Source organism: Dipodomys spectabilis, unplaced genomic scaffold (genome assembly GCF_019054845.1).
Source record: "Dipodomys spectabilis isolate Male_0828 unplaced genomic scaffold, ASM1905484v1 ptg000783l, whole genome shotgun sequence".
NCBI classification, from domain to species: Eukaryota; Metazoa; Chordata; class Mammalia; order Rodentia; family Heteromyidae; genus Dipodomys; species Dipodomys spectabilis.
Window position 1 is genome coordinate 24,883,220 of NW_024871460.1, and position 10,036 is coordinate 24,893,255.

Genomic DNA, 10,036 nt, shown 5'->3' on the forward strand with positions numbered 1-10,036 from the left:
AAGGCAAGCGCTCTACCACTGAGCCACCTTCCCAGCCCACTTATACCTCACTTTCTACACATACTTTCCAATACGAAATGGTGAATGGAGCTGTGGGATCTGAAGCTGGAGGAAGGTTTCAGGTTCCCTGGTACCTCAAACCTCAATTCCATGGTGCAGTCTTCATTACTGCGAGCCAGAGTTCTTCAGGGAATGGAACATGGAACCAATAGGTGTGTGTGTGTGTGCAATACAATATACAGTTATATTAAAAGGAGTGATCGTGGAGGATGAGAAATCCCAAAATCTACAGCCCATAAACTAGAGATACAGAAGAAGGTCTGAGAACCAAGACAGCTGCCATTATGAAAGATGACATGTCCTAGACACAAGAAAAGCTGAAATTTTGGTCCTTATCAGAAGACCAGAAAAGATTAATATTTTAGCTTAAGCCAGCAGGAGCACTTCTTTCTTACTTAGACTTTTTGTTATACTCAGATTTTTAATTGATTAGATGAGGACTGTTCACATTGTGGGGGGCAATTTGCTTTACTCAGTCTATAGATTCAAATGTTTATCTCTTCCAGAAACACTCTCACAATCGTATTTAAAATGTTGAGCCAAACATTGGCACATGTGGCCCAGTCAAGTTGATTTGCAAAAGTAAACATCATATTCCTCTATCATTGTGAAGGTATTGATACCTTAGAGCAAGGACTGTCTTATTCATTGCGCAGCATAAAGCTTTTAGCAAATGTCTCATGCACAGTACTATGGAACAAATACACATTAAATCACACTTCTTTAGTCTCTATTCATGGAGTGAATGTGCTCTAGGAATACTCCTGAGATATGAGCTCTTTCATCTTGCGCTTCTGTCAACTGGTATTTTAAGACATACATCAGCAAAATTGTTCTCAAGTTTTTACAACTCAGAAATTCTGTCTTAGGGCTGGGAAGGTGGCTCAGTGGTAGAGCGCTTGCCTTGCATGCTTGAGGCCCTGGGTTCGATTCCTCAGCACCACATAAGCAGAAAAAAAAAGCCGGAAGTGGCGCTGTGGCTCAAGTGGTAGAGCGCTAGCCTTGAGCTGAAGAGCTGAGGGACAGTGCCCAAGCCCAGAGTCCAGGCCCCATGACCAGACTCCCCCCACCAAAAAAAAAATTCTGTCTTAAAAGCTACACTTTCTCCTAGGACATATCATCTCATTGAAGAGGAGCTATGGACCTGAACTCAAGTGCTTCAATCAAGGTTGCATAGTTAGTAGGAGAACTGAAATGGTTTACTTTCTCCATTGCATTTTCTGTGGCACCACCACCCTTTGCTCGAAATCTTTTTCCTTCCTTCCTTCCTTCCTTCCTTTTCCTTCCGTCCTTCCTTCCGTCTTTTCGTACTTCCTTCCCTTTGCAAAATGCTTAACAAGGGTAGGCATTTCAATGTCCTTCTGTCGTTGGAAGAAAGAGAGTATTTATCAAAGGATCAGTCCATCATGGAGTGTAGCATTTAAAAATCTGTGAATTATTCTGGATTACAAGCAGTATAGCAATTAACTTAATAACTATTGAGTGGTACTTGCATATATGGAGACAGAACAATACTTGATTTATTGCCAATTCTAGGGATTGAACTAAGTTTCATACTATTGTTTTGTTTGCTCATAGCTGGTGCTCTACCACTTGAGTCATGCCCCTAGCCTCACTTTTTGCTAGTTAATTGGACATGGAATCTCATGGACTTTTCTGCTCAGCTGGCTTCTAACTCTGATACTCCAGATCTCAGTCTCCTGAGTAGCTAAGATTACAGGTATGAGCCACTGATATTCAGCTCACGATATTATCTATCTATCTATCTATCTATCTATCTATCTATCTATCTATCTATCTATATGACCATTATGATGATGCTCAGTTAAATGAACCCCAAGATAGGGACACAAGAAATTTTTATCTTTGTTGCTGTTGTTTTTAATGTACTTATAATGTACTATGTGATTTTTTTGGTTTCTTTTGTATGTTCTTCTCCTGTGTTATAATCCTTTGATTCCAGTATTTGATTCCAGTGCCCAATTTGGGGGGGGAAGGGAAATAACAAAATGCTGAAATAAGGATACAGATTGACCCATTGTAACAATGAGATGAGGCAGGGGAGGGAAGAGTTGGGGAGGTGGGAGGGAAGGGATGGTAGGGGAAAAACAAAGGAGGAGGTAACAATGCTTGATAGGAAATGTACTCATTATCTTACTCATGTAACTGTAACCCCTCTGTACAGTATCTTTACAATAAAAAATATATACTAAAATATTATTTTGTGTAACACTTAATAAATTCCAATTTAGTTAGCATGCCTAACAGAGCTGCACTGCACTAGAGGCTAGAGTTCCATTAACTTTCATACTCATGTACTCAGTATTAATTATTGAGAACTTGTTATATACCAGGTGCTAGATATTCTTACTACTCCTGAACGTAAGTGCACACAACAGAATGAGTTAATTATTTTCCAGTTTTACTTCTTTGGGACTTTAGAGATGACAGCATGGTTTAAATTAGATTCTTGTTTGCTTAAAAGTTATCTTGCTAATTTGTACTGATGTTCTGCTTGCTGCCCTTAGAAGGATCTGATCCCTGGTCCTATTTTAGAAATGAGCATGAAATGGGAGCTTGGAGTGAAGGTCAGTGGCGGAGACATGTATAAGGTCTTGAGTTCCAGTCCCAGAATCACACCAAAAATAAATAAGAAAAAGAAAAAAGAAGCAAGAAATAATATTAACTAGATAATCATAGTATATTGCATTTATTTACTATCATGCCTAAAAATATGGCTTCAGTGCAACTGACACATGATGCTATATAGATAAAGCAAATTGTTTTACTGTTGATAAGTACAAGTAATCTTTTTTTTTTTTTGGTAACAAAAAGCTTTAAATATTTTGGCTGATCTCATTCACTCTGCCTTTTTAAAGATTCAGTTTATGAGAGGCTAACGTGGACGCCCTCTAGTGGTGAATTTAGTGCTTTTTTTTTTTTTTTTGGTCGTGCTTGAACTCTGGGCCTGCCTGGGCTGGGTGCTGTCCCTGTGCTCTTCAGCGCAAGGTGAGCACTCTACCACTTGGGACACAACACCACTTATGGTTTTCTGGTGGTTAATTGGAGATGTGTCCCTGCCCCGGCTGGCTTTGAACTGCGATCCTTAGATTTCAACCTACTGATTAGCTAGGATTAGAGGCATGAGCCCTTGGTGCCTGGCTCCATAAACTTATTTAGTCAAGTACTGGGTAGAAAATGAAACTGCCCTAGATACTCTTTGACAATGAGTTCTTAAGTTACCTGTGACTGGTTTCTTCTTTGTTTAACAGAGGGAATATTAGTAAGCAATTAATCACATGGGATTTGATGGGCTTTTATGTCTAATATAAGTATTTATAGTCTGGCACCAACACATTATTATGTATCAGGATTACTAGAAAGAATTATCTTCAAGTATTTATACAGAGGTTATTAATGCAACATGTCAATTTAGGAGTATAGTGCACTTCATTGTCACCCCTTTCATAATTCTCCCCCAGTCTCTCTCAACCCCACCTAGTCCCTCAGTTTTCCTAGTTCAATTTTCACCTACTTATTTTGAATATTGTGACCACATTCATTCACCTTGGAAGGAATCTTTTTTTTTTTTTTTTTTTTTATCAGTCGTGGGGCTTGAACTCTGGGCCTGGGCACTGTCTCTCAGCTCTTCAGCTCAAGGCTAGTGATCTACCACTTGAGCCACAGTGCCACTTCCGGTTTTCTGGTGGGCTATTGGAGATAAAAGTCTCATGGTCTTTCCTGCCCAGGCTGGCTTTTAACCATGATCCTCAGATCTCAGCCTCCTGAGTAGCTAGGATTACAGGCGTGAGCCACTGGTGCCCAGTAGAAAGAATCTTAAAACACAGTTTTCCAGGTCTCAGATCCAGAATTTCTGGTTTAGGAGATTTGAAGTAAGGACCAAAAACATGCATTTATTACACTTTCTTACAGGTACTGATTCCACTGGCCCAGGGACATACTTCAAGAGTCATTGTTCAAGATCCTACTGTGGTCAAGCTAAGACATATTTCTCAAGGTTTAACCATAGGATTGTTGTGAAAAGTAAATTGAATACTAGTAGCTAAGTGCTTTAGCATTGTATCTGGCATAGAAAATGTTATGCAAAAACTGGCTTCTATTAATACAATAGTGTTATCAATGTTTTCCTATTTGAAAAAAATATAATGTAGAATTTTTTAATAATGTTGTCGAACAAGTATTGTTAGCAAAATCATACCAACAACTTTACTTATCATTAAGGTCTGTGTTTGGCACTGCATAGCCATTGTTAATCTATTAATGTTTATGCATTAGTTTTGCATATTGATTTGAAAAACTGATTGATTTGAAAAACATAAAGAAATGCTATGTCAAAAGGAAGGAGTGACCAAAAATGCAAACAATTTAGTTAAAAAGTAAAGTAGTAATAGATTATAACTTAAGATAAAGGCAAATATCACTTCTCCATACTGAGATAAATCATTGATTGAATGCATAAATAAAAGAAATGGAGAAGAAGCAACGAATCTGTGCAGACGAATTCTAAACGGTTTATGTGGATACATTGTCCTGGTGTAGTAAAACAGACTTTTTGTGTGTACAAAAGTATGAAAAGAGGAAAAAAGATTAACTTTGCCATGCAGAGACATCACAAACATTACCTGAGTCAGGTGATCTAGGTCAATACTGGTAGAAATAAGTAATGATACTAGTATGTAAAATATGTGACCTTTGTATAACCTCATCATATACCTGTAGTCTTCTTTCTCCTATTCCCTAACCTCAGTGTAATCATGAGAAAGCTATTAGATAAATCCCAGTACAAGACTAGTGTACAAAATCCTTGACCAGTACAAAAAAACCTGTTAAGGTAATCAAAAATAAGGAATGTTTGAAAGATCGCAATGGCCAAAAGCATCCCAAGGAGGCATGACAAATAAATGTAACGTGGTGTTCTGGATGAGATCCTGAAAAAGAAATGCATGTTTGGCTAAACCTAAGGAAATGTCAATGAAGTGTGAACAGAAGCAAAGTTTTTGACTCTTAGAAAAAAATTAATAGATATCCATTATTGGAAGTTCAATTAATATTTAGAGATATAATAAAGAAAAATTGTATACTAACAAAGCATGTTAATATTCAGTGAATGCTTTTCTTCATTAGCTCGTTACCTGTCATTTATCTAGCTATCTATGTACCTATTTTTCTACTATGTATGTCTATTTACCTATCTGGGAGGTAGAGGCAGATACACACACACACAATATAGAGACTGTTATAAAAATCTAATTTTTTTTTGGTCGTGGGCCTGAACTCTAGGCCTAGGCGCTGTCCCTCAGCTCTTCAGCTCAAGGCTAGCACTCTACCACTTGAGCCACAGTGCCACTTCCGGCTTTTTCTGCTTATGTGGTGCTAAGGAATTGAACCCAGGGCTTGATGCATGCAAGGCAAACACTCTACCACTGAGCTACCGAACTTTTGTGTTTTTAAAAAATTTTTCTTGGAGTATTCTATACTTTTTAATATTATGAAATATTAAAAAATACAGAATTTTAATATTATGAAATATTAAAAATACAGAATTAAAATTGGCAGACATCTATATGTACATTAGGTAGATTTTATTATATTTTATCAGATTTTAATAATCACAAGTGCCAGGTAATCTAAAATCCAATCCCTTTTTTTAATGATAAAAAGTACTCTTGGGGCTGGGAATGTGTCTTAGTGGTGGAATTCTTGCCTAGCATACATGAAGCCCTGGGTTTTATTCCTCAGTAACACATAAACAGAAAAAGCTGAAAGTGATGCTGTGGCTCAAGTGGTAGAATGCTCGCCTTGAGCAAAAGAAGCTCAGTAGTCTTGTTGAACTTACTTTTCATGATAATACCTAAATGTGTATGCACTCTTTCCATTACCTTTTTTTTTTTTTTTTGCCAGTTCTGAGGCTTGAACTCAGGGCCTGGGCACTGTTCCTGAGCTTTTTGCTCAAGGCTAGCACTCTATACTTGAGCCATAGTTCCACTTCTGGCTTTTTCTGTTTATGTGGTACTGAGGAATTGAACCCAGGGCTTCATACATGCTAGGCAAGCACTCTACCACTTAGCCATATTCCAAGCCTCTTTTTACTTCTTATATATTTTTTTTACTTCTTATATATTTATATATTATATAAACTATATATGCTAGTGCATATATATGCCCTAGTGATATAGGTTAAAAAAAAACTGGTATAATATTTTACATACCTTACATATTTTAAACTGGTATAATATTTTACATACCTTTTTGAAATTTATTTTTTTGTATGCTAGTCCTGGGGCTTGAACTCAGGGCCTGGCACTGTCCCTAAGCTTTTTTTTGGTCAAGACTGGTGCTCTATCACTTCTAGATTTTTTGGTGGTTAATTGGAGATAAGAGTCTCACAAACTTTCCTTCCTAGGCTGATTTTGAACTGTGATCCTCAAATCTCAGCCTCCTGAGTAGCTAAGATTACAAGCATAAGCCACTCAAACCTGGTGGTATTGTATTAATCTACCAATTTTGCCTGCCCACTAATGAATCGTTGGCAACGTTTATTCATAGATCCATTCTGTGGTAAGTTCTATCATTTAATTATCTTCTTTCTTTTGTCCTGTTTGACATGGAACATTTCCACAACATTTTTTGTCTTTTATGTCACTGATATTTTTTAATAACTTTTTTTATTGTAAAAATACTATACAGAGGGGTTACATGAGCAAGGTAATGAGTACATTTCCTATCAAGCATTGTTATCTCCCCCTTTGCTTTTCCCCTGCCATCCCTTCCCTCCCACCTCCACACCTACACCCCGCCCCCTTGCCTAAATTGTAAAGTTTGTTTTTCAACATAGTGTCTTGTACATCTCATTGTTGTCACTGATACTTTATACTTTATACTTCGTAGTTTCCATGTTCCCTACCCTAATTTTAGTAGCATGTTCATTGTTTTGTACTTTTCTGATGTTTCCTCATAATAGATTAGCTAAGTACTGTATAGTTGATGTTTTGTCATCTTCAGAATACCATGTCTCTATGCATTTGTTGATCATTTCTCCTTCATCAGTAATGTCAATGTTAATATGCCAAGTCGTCAGTGAACTTTTATATATGGCAGACATATATTAAGTACTAGGTTCAAAGATGAATGAGGTAACTACTTCATAGATCATAGTCAAGGCAAGAAGCAAAAAGGTGAACAGAAAAATGACAAGTAATTGAATCTATGTTCAGGAATAACTGGTCGGAGAAGTTTGGGGAAGTTGCTCAAGAACAGAGGTCCCAATGTTTCACAGTGCTCATTACCTTACTCATGTAACTGTAACCCCTCTATACAGCATCTTTACAATAATAATTAATTTAAAAAAGAATAGTGGACCATGCTGATAGATGCTATAGATGCTCCTGAATAACATTTCCTGCTTTAGACTCACAGATAAATAAAAGTATCCATGCATGTCAAAATAAAACAAACATCAAAATATGGTACATAGACATGTTTAATTTTATGTTTTGTTTTAGAACATCATTTGGTTACAGAACTGTATGGTTCTGTAGGTCTGGAGTGCTGAGGAAATATACCTGCATGCTAAGAGAACATGCTCATTGTAGATTACGTGCAAAAAATGTCATATATTAAGTATCTAGTTAGAATCTTCAGCTAATAACATCCATTTAGAAACATCAACTACAAAATTAAAATATACATAGAATCACAGATCTTAGTACAGAAAAGGATTTCAGAGGTCTGGGAAGGTGGCTTGTGGGGATTGCTTGCCTAGCATGCATGAAGCCCTGGGTTCCATTCCTCAGTACCACATAAACACAAAAAGCCAGAAGTGGTACTGTGGCGCATGTGTACTAGCCTTGAGAACAGAGAGGCTTAGAGACAGAGCCCAGGCCCTGAGTACAAGCCTTAGGACTGGAAAACAAACAAAAAAGAAAAGAAAAGAATTTCAGAAATGCATCCATTTCATTCCCTTCTCTTTAGGCAGACAACAGTTTTACAGTTGAAGTCAGTGGGTTCAGACAACTTTAATGTCTCCAAAAAGTCAAGGTTATAATGCTATAACCCTGATGACATGCCAAACACATTCCTGGCAATAATAGAAACAATCCATCTTTTCAGAATGAATAGTATTCTTTCCTTCTAGTACACGCTGTTTCCCACTATTCCCTATGGATTTTTAGGAAGTTCAGTTTTTGTGATCTCTAAGACTCACAGCTAACCCTTCAAGGCACATAGCACAGTTACAAGTTCTGTTGGTGTGAACCATTTAAAATAGCACTTCTCTGATGAAAATATAACATAAGCCATGTTGGTAGTTACACGTTTTGTAGTAGCCATATATACAAGGAAAAATCAGTGAAATTAATTTAGGTAACTTTTATTTGACAAGTATATCTAAAATGTTAGCATCCTAAGCTGTAAATAATATAAAAGCGATTGGGATAGTTTACATTCTTGTTTTCTTGGGTCTGTTGTTGGGCTTGAACTCTAGGCTGTCCCTGAGCTTTTCAGCTCAAGGTAGTGCTGTACAGTTGAGCCACAGCACCACTTCTGTTTTTCTGGTGGTTTACGGGAGATAAGAGTCTCAGGGACTTTCCTGTCCAGGCTGGCTTTGAACTACAATCCTCAGATTTCAGCCTCCAGAGTAGCTAGGATTACAGGTGTGAACCCCTGGTGCCCAGGTAGTTTAAATTCTTTTATATCTTAATTTATCTTAATTTTAGCTATCCAATTTCAAATGTGCAATAGATATACTTGTCTCTGGGCTATCATATGCTTTAGTGCTCACAATTATATCATATCATTTATGTATTGGATTTTGAAGATTTAGAATGACCCCCATAATCTACCTTCATGTTTTTATTATTTATTGTCAACTGCCTAGGGCAAATACTTCAGAGAACAGTCATTGCTCTCCATTAGACTTGACTTTGACCTAACCTTGGGTTGTGGGCTCACATATTTGCATGGTGTTTTCATTGAATTGCAGAATTTTGTAAATGAAACTGTGCAGTAGCACTTTTATAAAAACACGTACATACACATAATTACTTGTTACTCAAGCTTATGGTATCAACAACTAGTGATGTTTTCAAAAATAGGTGAGGGATAATGTATTAATTTAAATTTATCTCCACATCTCTCTTATAGATTGGTACAAAGCAAAATAAAAATAAAACTGCTTTCTCTTAGATTTGAATAGAGAGAAAGAAAGACTGCTTTGATGAAAAAAACATTCAGATTCTAATTTCTTAATTTGATATGTCAATAGGGAACATTTTTTTTTCTTGGCTGCTATTAATGGCAGAAGGCTTTAATAAAATAACATTTCAAATTAGTGGGAAAAGATAATGTAATAAATTATCTTAGGACAACTGAGCTCCCATCTGTAGGACTATAAAATAATAAGATTGGATCTCAAATGTACTCCTATACCAATACAATGCCATGTGGAGCTAGGACATTTTGTTTCAGACATTGGTAGTGGGGTGCAAAACTGGAGAACAATTTGTCAATGTCAGTTTTAATTTTGATGTATTTATACATATATATTTATGCATGTGCACAAAAATAAGTAAATATACTATTTTAATGAATATCAGTGAAAAGTTAGAAAAATAGAAAACAACCAAAATATTGATTAGTATAGGCTTAGCTAATATCCTAACAGAAGATTTTATTCTAGGATATACTAGTAAGAGAGGAAAACAAAATTACAGTGTCGCAATCAAGTCGAATTTAGTCTATTTTTTTTTATAATTTTTTTTTTTTTGGGTCGGGTCGTGAGAGCTGAACTCTGGGCCTGGGCGCTGTCCCTCAGCTCTTCAGCTCAAGGCGAGCACTTGAGCCACAGCACCACTTGCGGCTTTTTTCTTTTTGCTTGTGTGGTGCTGAGGAATCGAACCCAGGGCCTCTGGCATGCAAGGCAAGCGCTTTACCACTGAGCCACCTTCCCAGCCCGATA